Below are 24,883 nucleotides of genomic sequence, written 5' to 3' on the forward strand. Positions count from 1 at the left end.
CCTCAAAGATTCTATTAAAAAATTTTAGAATAGATGACTTCAGTAAAGTTACAGAATACAAAATTAACTTACACAAATCTGTAGCATTTTTATACAAAAATAACAATGGATCTGAAAAAGCAGTTAAGGGAATGGTCCCATTTGTGATAGTATCAAAAAGTAACGTAGGATTAAATTTAACCAAGGAGGTGAAAGATTTGTACACTGAAAACTATAAGGCAGTGATGAACTGAATTGAAGAAGGAACAAAAATGGAATGATGTTTCTTGTTCATAGAGCAGTAGGATAAATATTGTCAAAATGTCCATACTAAGAAAAGTAATGCAGTTCCTACCCAAATTCCAATGGTATTCTTCACAGAAGCAGGAAAAACAATGCAGAAATTTGTATGGCATCACTAAAAACCCTGAATAGCAATAGCAATACTGAGAAAGAAAAAGAAAGTTGGAGGCATCACAATTCCTGATTTAAAATTATATGCAGTGTTTCAGTAATCAAAATACTATCACACTGGCCTAAAAACAAAAACACAAACCAATGAAACAAAATAGAGAGCCCAGAAATAAACCTGAGAATATATCATCAGATAATCTTCCACAAGGTCATCAAGAAGACACATGGGGAAAGGAGAGTCTCTTCAATAAATGGTGCCGGGAAAACTGAATTTCCACATGCAAAAGAATTAAACGGGACCCTTATCTTATACAATACCAAAAAAACGCTCAAAGTACATAAAAGATATAAGACCTGTAACCATAAAACTCCTGGGAGAGAACACGGGGGGGAAGCTCCTTCACATTGCCCTTGGCAATGATTTTTTTTTTTTTTTTTTTTTTTTATTTCACAGCAAAAGTCTAGGCTACAAAAGCAAAATTAAATAAATGATTCCATGCCAGACTGAAAAGCTTCTGGACAGCAAAGGAAGTGATCAACAAATAAAAGGGTAAACTATGGACTGGAAAAAATGGTAAACTGCATATCTGATATAGGGTTAATATCTAAAACTCATAAAGAGCTCATACCACTCAATAGCAGAAAACAACCCGGTTTAAAAATGAGCAAAGGACCTGGATGAACATTTCTTCAAGGAAAAATATAACAATGGCCAGGAAATATATGAAAAGATGCTCAACATCACTAATCAGCAGAAAAATGAAAACTACTATGAGACATTATTTCACACTTATGATGACTTTTATCTAATAAGAGATAAATATTGGTAAGATTATGGAGAAAAGAGAACCTTAGCACATTGTTGGTGGGAATGCAGATTGGTACATCCATAGCGTAAAACAGTATGGCAGTTCCTTAACAAATTAAAAATAGAATTACCACACAAACCAGCAATTCCTCTTCGGGTTATATACCCAAAGGAGGTGCAATCACCACTTCCTAAATATATGTTCATTGCAGCATTATTCATAATAGCCAAATATGGAAACAACCTAAATGTCTATGAACAGACAAATGAATAAGGAAACTGTGAGATGTAGATATATATGATGGAATATTATTCAGTCATTAAAAAGAATAAAATCCTGCCATTTGCCACAACATGAATGAACCTGTAGGACATTACACTAAGTGAAATAAACCACAGAAAGAAAAATATTGCATTTTCTCACTTACTTGTGGAATTCAAAACAAAGTCAATTAAACAGAGATGGAAAATAAAAACATGCTTACTATGGGCTAGAGGTGGAGAATAAAATGGGAAGATGCAAGACGAAGGATAAAAATGGCACGTGTAGGATAAACAAGTCTTTATATCTGATGTACAACAAGAAGACTACAGTTAATAATATTGGTCTGTATTAGGGATTTACTCTTGTCACAAAAAATGTGAGTGAGATTATCTGCTTCACTATAGTAACCGTTTTAATATCTATATGTATCCCATAACATCAGGTGGTAAACTACAAATCTATATTTTGTACATTTGCAAATATGAAATTAAGTTTTTAAAAATAGCAAATTATATTGTTATTAAAAGTTGTTAAGAGGGGACTTGAATCAATGCTGTTGTCTCTAAAACCCACACACTTAATGTTATTTTACCTTTTTCCATTTTCAGCTGTTTAACAGTAAAAGTATGTAATTGTTTAGTCATCTAGTATCTGTACTGCACTGTATTACCAGCATTACAAGAGAAGAGCACATTTGTTTCCTGCTCGCAAATATAATCCCAATACCCAAAACACTGTCTGCCAAACACTTGAATTTACATGAATATTGAATAACTTGGTCTTTGAAAGATTAAACATGTAAGAGCTGCTCAATGATTCCAGACAATTTTACAAAAACCATGGGTTCACAATTCACCAAATACTTGATGATATGTGTTCACCCAATTATACATTTTTCAAATTCTGTTTTTCTAATAAATCAAAATATATAGTATATTGTAATTGTATGACTTACTTAAAATTGATATGACTCCATAATTTCAATGCCTGTATTATTTCCTCTATTAATAATTACAGATGGTATCATGTTTATTGTGTGAGCCTAGGAAGAAAAGGGCAGAGCAGAATTAAATTAAATGAATTCAACATTTATTCAAAGTGAAAACCAAACGTATAAGTGATTATGCTGCAAAAGGAATTTTCACATTAATTGTAGTAGAAAAAAATGATGTATTTAGCTGCCATAAGGATCTCATAAGTCACATATTTTAAATTCAAAACTATTGGTACCACATTCACTCATATCGAATTTATATTTACTGTGCTCATTAGTCGGAAAAGCAATATCAATGGTGACGTTAAAAAAGTGCTGTTAATTTTAATTTTATTAGTTTCTTAGATTGATTTACAATTTATTATTAAAGTACTGTGTCTCTATAATCTCTAAAGACATAGACAAGATTAGTTAAAATAACGTTATCCAGTAAATATTTCCCAAGGAGTCCATCTGTAACTTTTAAAGAAACACTTATCTAAAATGCAATAATTTGGAAGTCAAATGACATATTTGCCAAGCAAAATTGACTTTTCAGTTCCTACTTTCCCACCTTCCTCCCTTCAACTTCCAGAATCATCCAAAGCTCCTGGATTGTAATGACAGTCTGAGCCGTTGAAGCCAGAAAGAGGAGCCCCGTGACACATCAGTCCTGCTGGACCATTTGTGAGGCTGGCTGTGGACCTGGTGACCTATGCCTCCAGGGACAGTCCACATCTCAGTTATCTCCAGCACAGGCTGGACAGGGTCAAGATAGCTTCCTTTTGCTTCCTGGGCAATCCTTAAAGCCACTGCATTCCAGGCTGGGCTACAGAGGGAGACTCCGTCAAAAAAAAAAAAAAAAACCAAAAGAAAAAAAAAACCCTTCAAATTAAACTCAATGAAAATACAGGAAAGAATTAAGAAAATAAGAAATTAATGTAGAGAACAAAAATACAAGAAAGAAGATCAGCAAAGTCATGAGTTGATTCAAAAGAATCAAAAGTCTAATAAAATTGAAAAATTGTAAAATGAGAGACAGAGAATAAAGTGTCCATACCTACAGTCAATACCAAGACTGAAAAAGAGGACATCATATTGGAGACCCACAGAAATAAAAAAAATTGTGAAAGGCTATAAAATTGATAATTTTGGATTTACAGGTTTATTTGTCATAACATGGTAATTTGAATAACATTGTAATTTGAATTTTGACATTTTGAATTAATAATTTTAAATTTCTTGAAAAATAAACTTATCAAACTTGATTTAAAAATAAATTAGAAAATCTGAAGAATCTGTAATTAATAAAGAAATTGATCACAACCTCAAACCAAAATTACACCCTTACTGAAATAAATAAAACATGGAAATTATTAATGGCATCACAATGGTTGTCATATAATCATTATTTAGGAACACCACATGCTGTTTCTACTATCACTTGATCAGCAGAAAAAGGCCCCATTTCACAGAGGTATTGGGATAAGTATATATCGTTTGTGGATTTCTGTAATCCAGAGAGTCAAACTATTTCCAACATTAGTAGGCTATATAAATCTTATTTGTGATCTAATCGAATTCTCGCTGTGATTCCTTACTCTAATATATTATTAACTTTGACAGAGAATATGCACAAATCAAAGCTGATAAGATTTTTTTTACCTCTGATTTTCAAATTAATATCTCTCTTCTGAGATAATAAACACCAAATGGCCAATTCTTTCCAAGGGGAGGAGAGAGAACGAATTACTAGCTAATGACAAAAGTATCCTCTCCCATAGGTAGGTTTTCAAGATGTAACTAAAAGTACATCTTGAAAACAAGTACCAAATTCTTCTTGTTGGATGGTAGCAAGGAGAAGTCCTCTACACCAGGGATCCCCAGCCCTGGGGCCACAGAATGTACTGGTCTCTGGCCCTTTAGGAAACAGGCCGCACAGCAGGACCTGCGTGGTGGGCAAGCGAGAAAAGCTTCATCCGCATTTACAGCCATTCCCTATCACTTGCATTGCCACCCCTTGTGAGATCAGATTCTCACAGGAGCATGAACTACACATGCAAGGATCTAGGTTGAGCTCCGTATGAGAATTTAATGCCTGATGATCTGTTACCATCTTCCATCACCCCCAGAGGACCATCTAGTTATGGGAAAATAAGCTCAGGGATCCCACTGATTCTACATTATGGTGAATTATAAAATTATGTCATTATATATTACAACGTAATAATAATAGAAATCACGTGCACAATAAGTGTAAACCATTCTCCTTCCCACCCCAGTCTATGGAAAAATTGTCTTCCACGAAAATGGTCCCTGATGCCAAAAAGTTTGGGAACCACTGATCTATGCTATTAAAGCAAATAGAAGACATATACAGAATTATTCATATTAAGAATTAGCAAAACCACAAACGACAATGAATCACACATTAGTCTAGCATAATAAGTGAAAAATGAAACAAAGCATATAAGCTACAAAAGAACAGCCTGGAAACAAACTAAAATCTGTGGAAGATAAATTCATTGCCTCACAATATAAAAAGGTAATAAAAAAGTTCAATAAAATAATGGTTTACATATAAGAGGTTATAACTGAGGAATTCAATAAAAATTGATATGTATTGTAGTATTGCAATGTTGTTATGTTAAGGAACCAATATTGGAACTAGTAAATAATGTAAGTTACAGAATTAATTATAAACAGATAAACATTGAATTATTGACATTAAAATAGGTGTAGAGGTGAATTGCAATCCATTCAGAGAAAAACAGACATAAGATAAAAGACATAATTACAGATTTCAGAAGTCAATATATAATGACTTATTAAAAAAATTGGCACCCTCATATTCTCTTGTATTATTGATGGATCATATTTTGGTGCACTTTCTTTGGAGAGTAATTTGGTAATACTTACCAGATAAGAATTATTATATTCTTTGATAAAGAAATTGACACTACTAAGACTTTAGCCAACCTATGCACAAATATGTTTATACAAATATATTCATTGCAACATTATTTGTTGAAATAATGGACAATTAAAAGGACTGGTTAAACAAAATGTAGAATATCTATACAATACTCTAAAATACTACATAGTAATTTTAAAAAGGTATGTAGGCATACTTTTACATACTGACATGGAATAATTAGATAAATATTAAGTGAAACTATATATTGCCATATATGTAAAACTAGGTATGTATATGTGTCTGTTGTTGTTTCATAAGTACAAAACTAGAAAATATTTGGAAATATGCCAAATAACTTGCTGTCTTTTTTTTTTTTCTTTTTCGGAGAAAATCTGAAGGTCAAAACAGTTTCAGAAGAAAAATGGCTTGTCACTGTAATCTTTTTGATGTTATAGGGATATATTTTTCTTTTTCAAATGAGGTTTTTTCCTACCTTATTACTAGTTTTGGAAGGTGTTTCAAATTATTTTCATGAAATTGAATATCCAATTAATAGAACAGAAAAAATATTTTGAAATATTTAACAGAAAAATGTTTCTCTGAATTAAGGAAAACTTTAAGATGCAGATTAGCCTGACATTCTGTCCTGGGGAAAACTTTATATTGAATAACTTATTTAAATTGGTTACATTACTGAATTCCAAAATCATGGAATGCTTCAGGCATCCAAGCAAAAAGTGGAAGTTACAAACCGGAGGTCATAACCCAGTCTGCCATTAGATTTAATGATAAAATTCGAAGTCTAGCCAAATCAAATTCATTAAAGTTTTAACTCAAAGCTGCCGTGCAAGAAAGCCTTATTTGTGGTAACAAAATTAGAGCTCTAAAACTTCTGAAGTTCTCATAATATACCTATTTGGTAGAGCATTATTCCTATCTTACTTTCAACACTGTAAAGCAGAGTTCATACTGGCTTCAAATTTGTATATTATGTACTTTGCGGCATCTAGTAGTCAAGTATATTTTAAATAAATTTATGAGCCATCTTAATTTCTTACAACTTTTTATTTGGAATTGCTTATCTAACTAGCGAAAACCTTGTGGATTTGAATGTGATCTTTTGCTGTTTATTTTAGCAACAGTTTTTAATGGCAAAATTGGAGGCCCGAAGAAGAGGTGAGGTCTTTTACTGATAGAAAACATTTTCTCTTTAAGAAATTCACATACTTGAATCTTCCTACTAATTTATAGTTCTGTGATTTGGAAAATTTTGGCTATATTTGTTAATTATACACATGGAAGAGAGCGATGAGTATACGTACAGTAGTTGCAAACAATAGAGGAAAATGAGATAATTATCGTTTGTTATGCAGATTTCTAAATCTTTTTGTACTAATCAAGCCAGAAAAGTATTGCATCTTCTACAAAAGTCTGCTCAGGAAAGAAGCTACATTATATAAAATAGATTCCATTTGATGTACAAATAGGGGGGAAGAAGCTAAAATTAAGGCTTTGAGCTTTTAAAAATCCTAGTGTAATAGTTCGCAATACGTTAAAAAATATGAAATTTAGTATTTTAGCATGTGTTTAGTTTCATTCAAATGGACTGAAATACCTGGACCACTTTATTTCTATATGCACATTGTACTGACCAAAAATATAGCCCTATAGTATCAAAAAGATTACAGTGACAAGTCATTTTCCTTCTGAAACTGTTTTGACCTTCAGATTTTCTCCGAAAAAGAAAAAAAGATATGTGCCTTTTCCCCTCTATGGTGAAAAACAGCACAAATCCGTATCCATATTTAGTTCTGAATGACATACTTAAGGTTCTAAAGTTTAGTTGTGGTTCTAAACCTTTCTCTTTTTGTGCTCCTAATAACAGGTTGCAAATTTCATCATTTTAATGGAGTTTATCCTATAATTTTTCAGAAAAAATATCAGTCTTAATGATTTAAGGAATAGCTTTAATAGAATTTTGGAATTATATAATCTGCATATGTGATTTGTTATTTTATCTAACCACTGGGCATCTATTCACCAAGAATCTCAGGCTTTGTCGAATATTTTTTAATAGTATAAATAGACTTCAGGTTCTGAATCCTAAAGAATTTATCTTATGGAGCTGATATTGTAGAACATAGAGTTTTCTAAATGTGTTCCAGAAAGGGAAACATTTTTACTTAGTAATTTGTATAGTGACATTTATTCAGTAAGAAAAGAGAAGGCTTTGCTTTCATTTATTACATTTCTGACTCTTATTACTACTGCTTTGTGCAGGTCCAAGGCTCTGACCTATACTATCTTTGTACTGACCAAAGAGCTTCCTTTAACATTTCTTGTAGGGTAACTGGGTTTGGCAATAAATTCCTTCTCAGTTATTGTTTGCCTGAGAAACTCTATTTTTGTTGTTGTTGTTGTTGTTGTTGTTGTTGTTGTTGTTGTTGTTTTGAGGCGGAGTTTCACATGCTGGAGTGCAACGGCATGGTCTCGGCTCACTGCAACCTCCACCTCCTGGGTTCAAGTGATTCTCCTGCCTCGGCCTCCCAAGTAGCTAGGACTACAGGCACCTGCCACCACATCTGGCTAATTTTGTTTATTCTTTTTTATTTTTAGTAGAGATGTGGTTTTGCCATATTGGCCAGGCTGGTTTCCAACTCCTGACCTCAAGTGATCCGCCTGCCTTAACCTCCCAAAGGGCTGGGATTACAGGCGTGAGCCATTACGTTTGGCTTTTTTTCACTTTTGAAGGATTTTTTCTGTGTCTAACATTCTGAATTAACAGTTTTTCTTTATCATTATCTTCATTATTTTATGGCTTGTGTTGTTTCTGATGAAAAGTCTGCTGTAATTCTTATTATTTTGCCTCTGTCTGCACACCACCACCACCATCCCCTAGCTTCCTTCAAGATTTTTTCTTTGTTTTTGGTTTTCCACAGTTTGCACATGCTGTTTCTAGGGATTGGGATTTGTTCATTTTCTTGTTTGGTATTCTCTGAGATTCTTGGATTTGCCTGTACCATGTTGGCATCAGTGTGCTTCTCCCTACAGATTACGCTCTTTATTCTACAAGGGAGATAGAGGCAAAGGATGTAAGCAGATTTCAGTAGTGGTTGATGCTTCCCTGAAGCCAGCACAATCTTTCTGGTGCTCTCCAGGGAAACCTGATGGATTTCCTGGAGGAAAAGCCTGAAAATGGGTAGGAACCCAATTATCAATATTCCCCTGTAGACATCCCACTTTCGTGCTAGTCAACATTCATCCTTCAACAATGCATTGAAGTTTCCAGTTTCATTTATCTGTTGGCTTCTATAAGGCCTGGTGGCATCTTCCCCAGGAAGATGAATGCTTGGAATCTGGTTTAGTCTGCAGGTATGGGGCGCTGTATTTCATGTTTGCAGGCTGGCTGCTTGTCTTATGACGTCAATTCTTTTATGGAGTCAAGAAAATTTGTTACCTTGGAATATACTCACCAATTTTTTTGTTGGATGGGAGATAATGTTAGCCCAGATATCCACATTTCTAAGCTGAAATAAGTAGTTCAAAGATAAATACTTTAATACGTGCAGAAATCAATCAACAATAAAAATGCTAACATTCACTGGAAAATAAAAATACAGGCCAGGCGCGTTGGCTCAAGCCTGTAATCCCAGCACTTTGGGAGGCCGAGGCGGGCGGATCACGAGGTCAGGAGATCGAGACCATCCTGGCTAACATGGTGAAACCCCGTCTCTACTAAAAAATACAAAAAAGTTAGCCAGGCGTGGTGGCGGGTGCCTGTAGTACCAGCTACTCGGGAGGCTGAGGCAGGAGAATGGTGTGAACCTGGGAGGCGGAGCTTGCAGTGAGCCGAATTCATGCCACTGCACTCCAGCCTGGGTGACAGAGTGAGACTCGGTCTCAGAAAAAAAAAAAAAAAAAAAGATAACTTGGACTGTGTCATCTAAGGCCCATAACCATGTATTCAACAAATTCTTACTTGGTACATAGTACTGTACTTGTTAGACTTTGAATTATGGGCTGTGAAAACATTTGTGTTCTCATTAGGTGTGAAATTATGACATGGAAACTCATAATTATTGAAAATCTATGTGCTTTGATAGAGGAATTAAGGAATTCAAGGGAAGTTATATATATGAAGGAATTGGAAGAATATTTCATGATTTGAAAAAGCAACTTCAGTTGAGACTCAGCGAAAGAATGGGAGTTATGCTGGTGACTTGACTGGAGGAAGGGCTGTAGAGAGGGCCAAAGTTAGTAAAAAGGAACCCCATTTGTGAAATCAAGGTCCTATTGAACTGAAAAATGTATTTCAACTTTAGCACAGAGCTCATTTTCACACACTTTTTTACTTAATGATGTAATCTACAATGTTTTCATAAATAAATATGTGGAAATCATTTGTTCCCACTATCCTTTTTACAGTATGAAGTTCTTTTCTTCAGAGATTGTGTCCCTTGATACTTAATGTCAAGTTTGTTTCATGGTACTTTGATGAACTTACTGTCTGGTCATAAATGCTTAGATATGTTGTAAGCTGCTGTCTGCCGATTTTGATATGCGAAATGTGTATATAATTTCAGGTTTCAGCCTTTTCTCTGAATATAAAACTGATTTATATCTTAGAGGCAGGCTCTGATCAGTTTTGCTATCCCTACTGAAAGGCAGTCTTTAAGGACATTAGCAAGAGATGTTCTACTGCTTTATATGTCATATGGCCAGACACTTTTATGCAGGGATTTTTTCTCTGCACATCTCATATTCACATGATATCAAAACAATTATTCAACATTCATACATAAGCCTAGAGGATGTATTCCCTCAGCACACAGATTATGACACCTGGATCCCTAAGCAGCCACCAAATGGGACAGATGACACAATAGAGAAACGTGTAAGATGTAATTTCTTTTGGCATGAACTTTGACCAGTTGGAAATAGAAGCCAGGACGAAACTTGGAAGATTAGTTTTCTGTCCTCTGTACTTATTCCTTACTCTTCCCCATTTATCATTCTCTTTCATCTCAATCTGACCAGACTGGCTTACGGGTGCATTTATCACACATTATGTATCGAGAACTTCAAATATTGTTTAATAAACAAATGTTGAATAAATAAATGAGTGAAAGGTGGATGGGAATATGAAGGCAAAAAAATAAGAGATTTATCCTATGAGTATACTTTAATATGTAGTAATATATTTGAGGGAAATAAAATATGTCTGTGGGCCGGGCGTGGTGGCTCATGCCTGTAATCCCAGCACTTTGGGAGGCTGAGGCAGGCAGATCACGAGGTCAGGACATCGAGACCATCCTGACTAACACAGTGAAAGTCCGTCTCTAGTAAAAATACAAAAAATTAGCCGGGCGTGGTGGCGGGCACGTGTAGTCCCAGCTACTTGGGAGACTGAGGCAGGAGAATAGCGTGAACCCAGGAGGTGGAGCTTGCAGTGAGCTGAGATCGCGCCACTGCACGCCAGCCTGGGTGACAGCGAGACTCAGTCTAAAAAAAAATGTATCTATATCTCTATCTCTATCTATCTATCTATCTATCTATCTATCTATCTATCTATCTATCTATCTACATAGGATTTAGATGGAGAAATCATGGACCCTAGAATAGATTCCACATGCAGTCTATTTCAAAATGTCCTTTATTGCTGAGTTGTTAAACCAGTCAAGCAACTTCCTGTGTTTTCTTGTGGCTCATTGTGAAACACAGTAACCTATCCCAGGTATTTTGTGAGGTATCATTTCCTGTCTTACATGCTTATTCACTCACTCTCACTGCTCTCAGGTTGTCCCTCTTATAATGAGAATCAACAATTCTATCTCAGGCTTTTTAGTTTTGGTAACTCAGGCTATGAATATTTGTAGTACAGGTGGTCCTCAAAAGAAAACATTCAGGATAGAATTTCTTAGTTTTACTTTCCAGCTGTCTGAATATAATAGATGCCCCATCGTTAGTATGCTATAGCATTACAAATTACTTAAACTTTCCCTTGTGGTTAATTTGGATGAAGCATATATGGAGGAAAGGGTATTAGGAGATTAAATAACTTCAGCAATGAAGTGTTATGAAAGCAGTGTAACTTGAATGAACCTGTAAAAGAAAAGAATAGACTAAGAGCTTTCGGCTGACTCTCAAAACCTCTTTATTGTACATTTAGGGAAGAACTTTATTTTCCTCGCTATGAAGCTGTGCCTGTGATCTAATTTCAAGGTGGCAGAGGTATAAAGGACACCAACTTACCAACTTTGTCAACTCCCTCATGTAAAAATCAAGGTCCATGTCACCTCTGTATAAGTTAGGGATAAGTGGACGTTGGACCACAGGAGAGGAGCATTGGCTAGAGCCTGAAAGTCTTGAACACACTAATCTGGTAGAAACGTTATAGTAAGAGGATTCAAATTGTGGTGTTGGTGAATCATGGTGTTTTTAGGGTAAAGCAAGTAACCTCTTATTTGCTAAAAGAACCCCTCTCCCAATCTGTGGATATCATATAATGTCTTCATATGGAGAAGTACCTCACAAAGTGATGCTTGTTTTCTTCAGAAATCACCCACATAACACCAGCTTGATAACAGAATAAGCGAGTACAATGTGGAAGTACAAGTGCTGCTCTGGAAAACAATAGTCTGCATGTCAGAGAAATTATAGGACTTGGCTAGTATGTACTCATAAAATTTGGAAACATACAGATTTATATATTTCAATGAATTAGGCCAAAGTGATTTAAGGCTGGAAGAGGAAAATCGATAGACATGAAGTTATGTTCTTTATGAAAAGATTCAATGTTTTGCAAGTACTATTAAAGTTGGCCTTAATAATCTTTCAGTGTTAGAAAAAAAAAATATTTAAAGGCCATTAAGGTGAGATGGCTCCTGCATGTTACATTTCTACATAAGCAAACTGAAGCGATGAAGAGTAAGATGAACTTAGAGACTTTACCAATTAGAAACCAAAAACACTACTTTAACTAGGCTTTTATCCTGTAACCAATTGAATATATTTTCTTTTTCTTGGTTCTGCGAACACCTTATACAACTTTGTGTCTCGCATGAACCCTTCACCCAAATGGAGCACTGAACTGGTATCACCTAATTCATGAATCACTGTCTGCTGAAATAAACTTAAAAAACGTTAATGTGACTAAGTTTATTTTTTAATACCACAAAAGTTCCTTGAAATCTAGATTCAAAGATGATGTACATAAATGAATCAAGTATCCTGGAACTTTCTTGGCATAGTCTTTTAAAGGTTGATGGGAATACTGGGGTGGATTTTTACTGCCTGACTATTTTTCTTAGAGGTGAACCCAGAGGACACTTTCTATTTTAGGGCAATATGAGATTTGGATTGATTTTATGGGATGTTTCCATAGAAATGGATGCCAAATATCAATGTGAATAATATGGATTATGTGATCACAGAAGAGTATGAGACGTGGCAGAATTTTATTTTCAGAAACATACTGGACATAATTATAATAGGCAGAAAAGCTGGATTGGCTTTCAAGATTCCATTATTTGCAGGAATTTTTGGTGTTGGCTAATCATGGTGTTTTTGGAGTAAAGTAAGTAACCAGTCACCTGGGATATTTCTTAACTTTCTAAAGTAAGAAAATATCAACATCAGTGAGAAAAGGCCTGATAGCAGCTTCCATTGTGAAGAATCATTGTCCCTCATCTAAGTTTACAAATCTAAGCTAGTTTACTAATCCAGAGTACGTTGAAGAGGAAGCTAGGACACCTTAAGGAAAGATCTTGAAATGTCACCACACATTTATGCAGTAAGTATTTTAAACTTTTCCTAAGGGGACACATAGTCCTTCAGATGGATAAATATGGACTTACAAGGAGAATTACATAGAACTGACACATTTTTCAGAACACAAAATGCTACTGTAGTTCTCTGTCTTATTCAGAATTTATGGAAGCCAGGTGGTAAATGTAGTTTTTATTTGAGTTCATTTATAATACATCAGGTGCATCTGGAGACTGACCCTATGTTTTTTTGTTGTTGTTGTTGTTTGGTTTTGTTTTTGTTTTTTCCATTTCCAACTGTACAATTAGGATAAATATCATTAGCAGTTGATATAAAACCACATTTATTCTTGACCTGAATAGAGCCATTATAGTAAGAGGATTCAAGTGCAGGCTCCTTAAACTGTGCCTGTGCCCCTATATAATCAAGTGAGTAAATGAGGAGTAATACCAACATCCTGAAAAAAACTTCTGGGATTAACACCCTCAGTCAAAGTGTTTGAAAATCAAGGGATGATAGTGCTATCACATTTCTATTTAGTTCAGCTCCCTGGCTTCTGCCAAAAAAAATGTGGATCGTAGTAGGAAATGATGGACTACCATAAAATTATTGGGTGGTGGTATCAGTCAGAATTGCTTTACTAGATATACAGTTTTCCCTTGAACAAAACCGGTTTGAACTGTGCTTCACTTAAATGTGGATTTTTGCAGTAAATATATTGGAAAAATTTTGAAAATGCGAGGTAGCTTGAAAAATCTTGCAGATAAACCTTGTAGCATAGACATATTGAAACAATTAAACAAAAGTTATGTCATAAATATATAAAACATATGTGGTAATATTTTATCTTTTACTACCATACAATTTACACATCTTATTATAAAAAGTTACAAGTTATCAAAACTTTTGCACCCAAATGTCCTACGTGGTGCCATTCACAATTGAGAGAAATGTAAACAAATGTAAAGACACAGTATTAAATCATGACTGAATGTATCTACTGTAGTACATACTGTAATATAATCATTTTGTAGCCACATCCTGTAGCTATTGTGATGAGCTCCTGTTGGGAATATCTGCTTAAAACACCATGTGACTCTAATTATCTCCCTGTGAGCAGTTCATCTCTCCAGTAAATTGTTTATCATGGTAAAAAGTGATCTCTTGAGGTTCTCAAGTCTTTTTATTGTGTTTGGTGCAATACTGTAAAGCTGGCAGAACACCATGGGACCTATATGAAATGCCACCAAGTGATGCTAGAAGTGCTCCCAAGAAACAGAGAAAAGTCATGACATGACAAGAAAAACTTGAATTGCTTGATATGTATTATAGATTAATGTGTCTGCAACTGTAGTTGCCTGCCATTTCAGACAGATGATTCATCTTGAAACAGAAAATATAAACCGATCATATTGATAAATATAGCACAGTACTGTAAGTGTATTTTCACTTTCTTATAGTTTTTTTAATACTTTGTTTAGCTTATTTTAAGACTTTATATGTACAGACAGATAGATATACTAGATACATAGATATCTATATACATTAGATACTTGTATATGCTAGATATATATACTAGATATATAGATATATACACTAGATATATATACTAGATATATATACTAGATATATAGATATACACACTAGATATATATATACTAGATATATAGATATACACTATATATATATACTATATATACTAGATATATAGATATATACACAATATATATCTATATATACTAGATATATAGACGTCTATATACACTATATATATCTAGTGTATATATCTACATATATAGACATATAGCACACAAAATATATGTTAACTGTTTTTGTTGTAGGTAAGGCTTCAGTCAACAGTAGGCTATTAGTAGTTAAGTTTTGTGGGAGTCAATAATGATACACAGATTTTTGACTGAGGTTCAGCACCACTAACACCTACATTGTTCAAGGCTCAACTGCATTGTTTGCGGCAATGGATCCACACAGCCTTTACTACTTGATATGAAACTACTTATTTGTTGAATGCTTCTCGCTGGAAATCCCATCAACGGGAAGGACAAAAAGCACTTCAACTTTATTATTTATTATTATTATTATTATTATTATTATTATTGAGATGGAGTCTCGTTCTGTCGCACAGGCTGAAGTGCAATGGTGCAATCTCAGCTCGCTGCAACCTCCACCTCCTGGGTTGAAGCAATTCTCCCACCTCAGCCTCTTGAGTAGCTGGGACTATAGGTGTGCACCACCATGCCTGGCTAATTTTTGTATTTTTAGTAGAGATGGGGTTTCACCACATTGGGCAGGCTGGTCTCAAACTCCTGACCTAAATTTGTCCCCCTGCCTTGGCCTCCCAAAGTGCTGAGATTACAGGCATGAGCCATGCCTGTAATCTTTATTCATTAATTTACTTTGAATCCGTGGGTGCTGGTACATGTCTAATGGTCTCTTGAAAACAGTAGATAATTGTGTCTTGCGTTGTTATTCAGCTTGCCACTCTGTACTTTTTAAGTTATGTGTTTAGATCATTTATGTTTAGGGTTCTTGTTGATATGTACAGTTCTGATCGTATTGTCTTGTTTTTGCCTGGTTGTTTTGTAGACATCATTGTGTAGTTGTTTGTAGTGTCTGTGGGATATTTTTAAGTGGGTTTTTGTGGTTAGTAGTGTCGTTCTTTGGTTTTCTTGGCTAACATTCCCTTAAGGACCTCTTGTAAGGCTGGTCGAGTTGTAATGCATTCCCTCAGTGTTTGTTTGTCTGAGAAGGATTTTATTTCTCCTTCATTTATTAAGTTTAGTTTGGTGGGATATGAAGTAATCTGTTGGAGATTCATTATTTTAATGGTGCTGAAAGTAGGACCTAATTTTTGGGGGCTTGTCAAACTTCTGCTGGGAGGTCAGCTACTAGCCTGATATGGTTCCCATGTTTATTACATGCCCTCCTGTCTAGCTGCCTTTTATGACTTTTGATTTCAGTTTGACTTTGGTGAATCTGATGACTATGTGCCTTGGAGATGTTTGTTTTATATAGTAGCTCGCTGGGGTTCCTAGTATTTCTTAAATTTGCATGTCAACCTCTCTAGCAAAATTGGGGAAATATTTATGGAATATATCCTTAAATGTGTTTACCACATTGCTTACACTGTCTTTCTCGGGGATGCCAATAAGTCATATGTTTGATTGCTTAAAAAGTCCCATGTTTCTTGGAGGTTTGGTTCATTTTTTAAATTCTTTTTCTCTTTTTGTATTACTGAGTTGATTCAGAATCTGGTCTTCAGACTTTGAGCTTCTTTCCCCAGTTTGGCCTGTTCTTCTGTTAATACTTGTGGAAACTGAAATGCCAGGGGTTAGGTCTAGGTCCTGCCGCTCATCACACACAAAACCAATTACTGAGATGAGTATTGTCAAGGATGAAGACTTTAATCAGGTGATGCAGCTGAGGGTGATCAATCTGAAATCTAATTCCTCAAATGAGTAAAATTAGGGATTTTATACAGCAGGGAGGAAATGTAACTGTGTGTGGAAAAACAATAATTAGGGAGAGGTAAGGAAGAGGATTTGGTCAACAGTAACCATGTCGATGGTTAGGCAGTCATGACAGGTGAGAGATCTGCATCTCATTGTCCAGATGCAGTGATATGGAAAGTTTCATTTCTTTGATGCTATCTGAGAGGCCTGATGATTGGCTTTCCAAGAAATAAACTCAGGTAAGACAAATGGGACTTTCTCAAGTTTTAAGACTGGGAGAGTCCATTTCTATGTTTATTCAAAAGAAAGCAGAAAAATCAGTTCCATAGGACAATTAGGCCATGATTAGTCCCCCTCTTTCTATGTATTAATTCCTGAATCATAGAGAAGCTGATCATCTTTCTGACTGTTTCATGTTGAGGAGGTGTGTTGTTGGCAGCTCTATATCATGGGTGACTCTATGGCTACCCAGGAATCAAAGGCTAATCCAATATCATAGTTTTCTTCTGAAATACAGTATTTCTCTCTCCAGTTCCCAACTTTTACCAAAAGCAAGTCATAGCAAGACAAATCTATATGCAAAATAAGCTCATTCTCACTATATTTGGCCTGATTACCCACACGGTTTAGCAAGAATCATTGTCCATATAGGCCCTCCTATACTGGCTTTGCTGGAACCTCTCACAAGGAATCTGTCTTTACCTTCAAAGGCCTTTCAAGACCAGCCAAGGATTCACCTACACCTGCAGATACCTGCATGAAATGGGTAAACCCTTCTCTTCTTGAGGACCTCAAACAAGTTGAGGTTCCTGGACCTATAAGAAAGCGACACTCTATTACCACAGGCCAGGCATCCTAAAGAGGAACTACAGGAACTTCGTAGACAAGGCACAAGACCAGTTTTTATCAAGAGTTCTGCTGGGCTCTATAAAGTCAATCTCAAATTCTCAAAGCAGTCTATTCATATGTGAAAACATGCCATTTTAGTCAAACTTCTGAGAAAATATCCAGCTACTCTAACTGTATCCCATTATAAAGAAAACTGATTCTTATTGAACTTATATGAACAACCACATTGCCATGAATTAAGAATACTCACAAAAAGTTTCTGAATTCAGTGGAAATCAGGCAGACACACAAACACACACACATACACAGAGGGGTGTCTCATATTCTGCTTTCAAGAGTATGCTCTACTCACTTGTTAAAGGCTATACATAGCTCAAAAGAAAAATTTCTTTATACCCTAAGAAGCAAAGCAAAAAGAATCAGTAATGTTTCAAACAAAAAATACGATAACAATTATTTCTGTCTTCTTATTAGTTCAGTCAATGTAGTCAACTCCTGTTCTGCTTCCATGGCATTCATTCACAAATATTGCTAACCAAATTAACCCAATTTAATTAGATTTCTGGAAGTTTTCTCTCTTGGTTGACCAATGGCACAATTTTCAAATTATAAGAAAACTGCATTCAAGAGTTATTTTCATGAACTTTCTCAAAGAAGCAGTCCCTAGGCTATAGCTGATTATAGGCTATTTTTTAGAAGAATCTAAGGAAACAACCATTGTGGATGATAAAAGTCTTAGGATACCCATAGTAAAAGACACAGTTGAAAAAGAAATTTGGTTATTTCTCTGGCATAGAACAATTTAACCTAATAATCATAACAATTACTGACAACATATTTTAAGACAAAGGAGAATTTCAAGAATCTCATATAATCTTAGAATACATAACAGTAACACATATAAATATAATCTACAGAAAGTTAAACACCATCTTACATTTGACAATTTTTCTTGTATAATTTCAAAATACCAAATAAGCCTAATATGTCTCTTTTGGACTTCAGAGACTAACCAATTTTAAAAAAGGTTAGTTTGAGGGCAAAAAGACCAAACTTAGAACTTGAAATTTGCTGTTGGAAAGTTTGTCAAATATCAAAGTTTTAAGACACTTGAGATCACAAAATAGGATCACAGGTCACTGTAAAGTAGTGATTCATTTAGCCAAAACATTAATTGAAAAATTTCAAAAAAACCAAAAACCTTTACTCTTTGATATAGGAAACTCAGTTTTCCAGCCAATGAGGCCTAATGACAACATGATGGCAACTGAATCTGTCTCTCCCCTCCATTTTTCTCTTGCAGTTTACTCAAAAGTTTACTGTTGCATTTTGTATTGTCAATGTTAAAGGTAATTTTATAAAACCTTATACATAAATCTAATTTAAATCATATTGATCATAGGGTAACATTTCCATAAACATTTTATAGCCTTTTATTAGTTTTTAGTAAAGAACAATTCAATTCTCCAAAAAATCCTGTTATTCCAACACATGGGCCCAGATTCTAGCCTTACATCATTATGCTTTTGATATTGTTTGATTTACAGAAAAACTGAATTAATTTTGTCCCCCAGAATCAATTCTTACAATCTCTTACAATTCTTACAATGTCCATCTCTTCTGCAATGATCCCTGGGCATAGAATTTAATAGTTTTACTTTCTTGCCCTATGTCTCAAAAAAGCAGTTATTTTTTTCTTTCCAGCTTTTAGATTAAAGGGATACATGTGCAGATTTGTTACTTGGGTAAATTGCATGCCATAGGGGTTTGGTGTACAGATAATTTTGTCACCTATGTAATTTGCATAAGATTTGGTAACTAGTTTTTCTATGCTTGCCCTTCTCCACCCTCAAGTATGCCCCAGTGTCTATTGTTCTCTTCATTGTGACCATGTGTACTCAATATTTTGTTCCACCTTATAAGTGAACATATGGCATTTTGTTTTCTTTTGTTCTTGTGGTAATTGGCTTAGGGTGATGGCCTTCACCTGTATTCATGTTGCTGCAAAGTGCATGATTTTATTTTTTTATAGCTGCCTAGTATTCCATGGTGTATATGTACCACATTTTCTTTATCAAGTCCACTGTTAACAGACATCTAGGTTGATTCTGTGTATTTTCTAGTGTGAATACTGCTGCAGTGAACATATGTATGTATAGTCTTTGTGGTGGAACAATTTGTATTCCTTTGGATATATACCCAGTAATGGGATTGCTGGGTCAAATGGTAGCTTTATTTTAAGTTAAAAAATCTCCAGACTGCTTTCCACAGTGGCTGAACTCATTTACATTCTCAGCAGCAGCACATAGCTTTCCCTTTTCTCAACAACCTTGCAAACTTCAGGTTTGTTTTTTTTTTTTTTTTTTTTTTTTTTTTTACTTTTTAGTAATAGCCATTCTTACTGGTATGAGATATCTTCACCATTATTAAATTTTTGTTCCCAAACAATTAATGATATTGAATATTTTTTCATAAGCTTAATGTTCATGTCATTTGCCCATTTTTGATGGGCTGCTTGTTTTTTTGCTTGTTGAGTCATTTCAGTTCCTTTTTGATTCTGGATATTAGACCTTTATCTGATGCATAACTTACAAATATTTTCTCCTAGTCAATAGGTTCTCCATTTGCTCTGTTGATAGTTCCTTGTCCTGTGCAGAAGCTCCTTAGTTTACTTAGGTCCCACTTGTCTATTTGTTTTTGTTACAATTGCTTTTGGAGTCTTTGTCATGAAGTCTTTGTTGTGGACTATGTCAAAATGTTATATCCTAGGTTTTTTTCTGTGGTTTTCATAGTTTTAGGTTTTACATGTATGTTTTTAATCCATCTTGAGTTAATTTTTGTATATGGTGAAAGGAGAGAATCCAGCTTTAATCTTCTGTATATGGCTAGGAAGTTAGCACCATTTTTTGAATAGAGAGTCCTTTTCTTATTACTTTTCAGTGTCAGCTTTTAAAAAAATCAGATGGTTGTAGTGTAGCTTTATCTTCTCATCTTCTGACCCTCTTCATTGGTCAATGTGTCAGTTCCTGTACCAATACCATGCTGTTTTATTTACTGTAGCCTTATAGTGTAGTTTAAAGTTAGGTAGTATGATGCCTCCAGCCTTGTTCTTTTTGCTTAGGATTGCATTGGCTATTCAGGCTCTTGTTTGGTACCAAATGAATTTTAGAAACATTTTTTTTTTCTAATGCTGTAAAAAATGTAATTGTTATGTTGATAGGCATAGCATTGAATCTGTAAAATGTTTTGGCCAGTATGGTCATTTTAATCATCTTGATTTTTCCTATCCATGAGCATGGAATTTTTTAAATTTGATTATGCCATCTCTGATTTATTTGAGCAGTGTTTTGTTAATCTTGTAGAGATCTCTCTCCTGGCTGGTTAGCTGTATTTCTAGATATTTTATTCTTCATGTAGCTATGGTGAATGTGACTGGATTCTTGATTTGGCTCTTGCCTTGGAGGTTATTGATTTATAGGAATGCTACTAATTTTTGTACAATGATTTCATATCCTGAAACATTACTGAAGTTGATGATCAGATCAATGAGCTTTTGAGCAGAGACTATGATATTTTCTAGGTATAGAATCATACCATTTGCAAGCAGGGATAGTTTGACATCCTCTCTTTCTATGTGTATGTGTTTTGTTTCTTTCACTTGCCTGATTGCTCTGGCTAGGACTTTCAGTACTATGATGAATAGGAGTAATGACAGTGGGTATCCTTGTCTTGTTCCAGTTCTCGAGGGGAATGCCTACAGATTCTTCCCATGCAGCTGATGTTGGCTTTGATTTTGTCATAAATGGCTCTCATTATTTTGAGGTATATTCCTTTGATACCTGGTCTGTTGAGGGTCTTTAGCATGAGAGGATGATGAATCTTATTGATAGCCTTTCACATGTCTATTGAGGTGATTATGTGGTTTTGTTTTTAGTTCTGTTTATGTGATGAAACACATTTATGAATTTGTGTATGTTGAACCAACCTTACATGCCAGGGATAAAACCTACTTGGTCATGGTGGATTAGCTTTTTCATGTCCTGCTAAACTTGGTTTACTGGTATTTTGTTGAGGATTTTTGCATCTATGCTCAGGGATCATTATGTTCTAAGTAAACACTGTTGTTTCTGACTGTGTTTATTGAGATCTTCTCTCCTTTTTTCTTTATTAGTCTAGCTAGTGGTCTATGTTATTAATTATTTTGATGAATCAGTTCCTGGATTCATTGATTTTTGTATGCTTTTTTGTGTGTCAATTTCCTTCAGTTTAGTTCTGATTTTGTTTATTTCTTATCTTCTGCTTGCTTTGGGGTTTGTTTGCTCTTGTTTCTCTAACTCCTCTAATTGTGATATTAGGTTGTTAATTTGAGAACTTTGTAACTTTTTGATGTGGTGTTTAGTGCTGTAACTTCCCTCTTGATGTTGTTTTAGCTATGTCCCACAGATTCTGGTATGTTGTATCTTTGTTCTCAATAGTTTCAAAAAATTTCTTGCTTTCTGCTGTAATTTCATTATTTAACCAAAAGTCCAACAGGAGCAAGTCTTAAAATTTCCGTGTAACTCTGTAGTTTTGTGTCATTTTTTAGTAGTGATTTCTATTTTTATTGTGCTGTTGTCTAAGAGTGTGGTTGGTATGATTTTGAGTTTTTTGAATATTTTGAGGATTGCTCTATGTCTGATTGTGTGGTTCATTTTAGCGCATGTGGCATGTGCATATGAGAAGAATGTCTATTCTGTTGTTTTAGGGTGTACTGTTCTGTAGATGTACTACAGATACATTTGGTCAAAAGTTGAGTTCAGGTTCTTGAATATCTTTGTTAGTTTTCTGCCTCAGTGATTTGTCTAATACTGTCTATGGAATGTTGAAGTCTCCTACTACTATGTGGTTTTCTATGCCTCTTCATAGGTCTCTAAGAACTTACTTTATTAATCTCAGTGCTCCTATGTTGGGTGCATATATATTTAGGATACTTGCCTCTGCTTGTTGAATTGAGCACTTTACCATTATTTAATGCCTTCCTTTGTTTCTGTGTGTGTGTGTGTGTGTGTTAATCTTTGTTGGTTTAAAGTCTGTTTTGTCTGAAATTAGAATTGAAACCCCTGTTTTTTTCTGTTTTCCATTTACTTGGTAGATTCTTCTCCATCCCTTTATTTGAGCATATGGGTGTCATTGCATGTGAGATGGGTCTCTTAGAAAACAGCATACTGTTAAATCTTGCTTCTTTATTCAACTTGCCCCTCTGTGCCTTTTGATTGGGGCATTTAGTCCATTTACACTTCAGGTTAGTATTACCATGTGTGGATTTGATCCTGTCATTGTGTTGTTAGTCTGCATAATAGCAGACATGTTTGTGTAGTTGCCTTATAGTGTCAATGGCCTATGTACTTGTTTGTTATTGGTATATAGAATTGCTACTTTTATTTTTTTAATCTTGACTTTATTGAATTTGTTTATCAGTTTCAAGAGTTTTTGACTGGAGTCTTTAGTTTTTTCCATATATAAGATTATATCATCTTCAGAGAGGGACAGTTTGACGTACTGTTTTCTAATTAGGATGCCTGTCATTTCTTTCTCTTGTCTGGTTGTTCTGACTGGGAGTTCTAGTACTATGCTGAATAAGATTGGTGAAAGTGAACATCTTTGTCTTGTTCCAATTATTAGAGGAAAGGCATTCAATTTTTCTTCTGTTCAGCATGTTGTTAAGTATGAGTTTGTAAAATACAGCCTTTACTAAGTTGAATTATCTTCCTTCTATGCATAATTTGTTGAGAAGTTGTTTTTTTTTTTTTAATCTTGAAGAGATGTGGAATTTTATAAAATGCTTTTTGTGTGTTTCCTGATGTCATCTTTTTCTTCTTGATTAGGTTAATCTGATGTTTTGCATTTATTGATTTGTGTATGTTGAAGCATCTTTGCATCACTGGGATAAATCTAACTTGATTTTGGTGCATTATCTTTTAGATGTTTTGTTAAATTTGATTTGCTTGTATTTTGTTTAATATTTTTACATCTATGCCCATCACAGATATTGGCCTTAGTTTTATTGTTAATTGTGTCCCTGTCTACTTTTATTGTCAGGGTAATGATGGTCATATAAAATGAATTGGAAAGAATTTAATCCTCGTTGATCTTTTTGAGTTCTTTGAGAAGAATTGGTGATAGTTCTTTTTTGTAAGCTTGTTAGAATTCAGCAGTAAAATCATCTGGTCTGGAGCTTTTCTTTATTGGAAGACTTTTATTACTTATTCAGTCTTGTTACTCCTTATTGGTTTGTTCAAGAATTCTGTTTTTTCCTCAGTCAGTCTTGGAATATTTCATGTGTCCAGGAATTTATCTATTTCCCCTAGGCTTTCCAACTTTTAAGTGCATAGTTGTTAATAATAGTTTCTGATGATCCTTTGCATCTTGGCTTCATCAGCTGTAGTATCTCCTTTTCCATTTCTGATTTTACTTATTTGGGCCCTCTCTTGTTTTTTCTTGGTTAGTCTAGCTTAGCAGTTTTATCAATTTTGTTATCTATACATAAAAGTCAGCTTTGTGTTTTGTTGATCATTTGTACTTTTTTAGTCTCTATTTCAGTTACTTCTCTGATATTTATTATTTTTTTCTTTCTACTAATTTTGGTTTTGGTTTGCTCTTGCTTTTATAGTTCCTTGAGTTGCATATTTAGGTTTTATTTGAAGTATTTCTACTTTTTTGATGTTGGTGTTTGTTGCTATAAACAGCCCTCTCTGCACTACTTTTCTTCTGTCTCATTGTTTTGGTTCTCATGTCTCAAGAAATTTTTTAATTTCCTTCTTAATTTCTTCATTGACTCATGGTAATTTAGGAGAATGTTGTTTAAATTCCAGGTTATTTGTACAGTTTCCCAAGTTCCTCTTGTTATTTATTTCTAGATTTATTCCATCGTGGGATGAGAAGAGACTTGATACAATTTTGAAATTTTAAATTTTGTTGAAACTTTTTTTGGGGGCCTAATGTATAGTTTATTTCCATGTGCTGATGATAAGTATTCTGCAGCTTTTAGATTAAATGTTCTGCAAATGTCTGCTAGGTCCATTTGCTTTATAGTTCAGGCTGTGTTTGTTGTTGTTGTGTTGATTTTCAGCCTAATCTGTTTAATGCTGAAAGTGGGCTGTTGAGACCGCTAACTATTATTGTATTGGGGTCTATTATATCTTTTTAGCTCTAATAGTATTTTATTTATGTATCTGGGTGTTCCAGTGTTGTATACATACATATTTAACTTTGTTTTATTCTCTTGCTGAACTGATCTTTTGTGTAATGATTTTGTCTCTTTTTATTTTTTTTGACTTAGAGTCTATTTTTCTTGTACAAGTATAGATATTCCTGCACATTTTTTGATCATATATTTATTTTCAGTCTGTGTGTGACTTTGTAGGTGAAGCAGATTTCTCACAGGAAGCATACTGCGTCTTTT

The sequence above is a fragment of the Macaca nemestrina genome, chromosome 3 (genome assembly GCF_043159975.1).
Source record: "Macaca nemestrina isolate mMacNem1 chromosome 3, mMacNem.hap1, whole genome shotgun sequence".
NCBI lineage: Eukaryota > Metazoa > Chordata > Mammalia > Primates > Cercopithecidae > Macaca > Macaca nemestrina.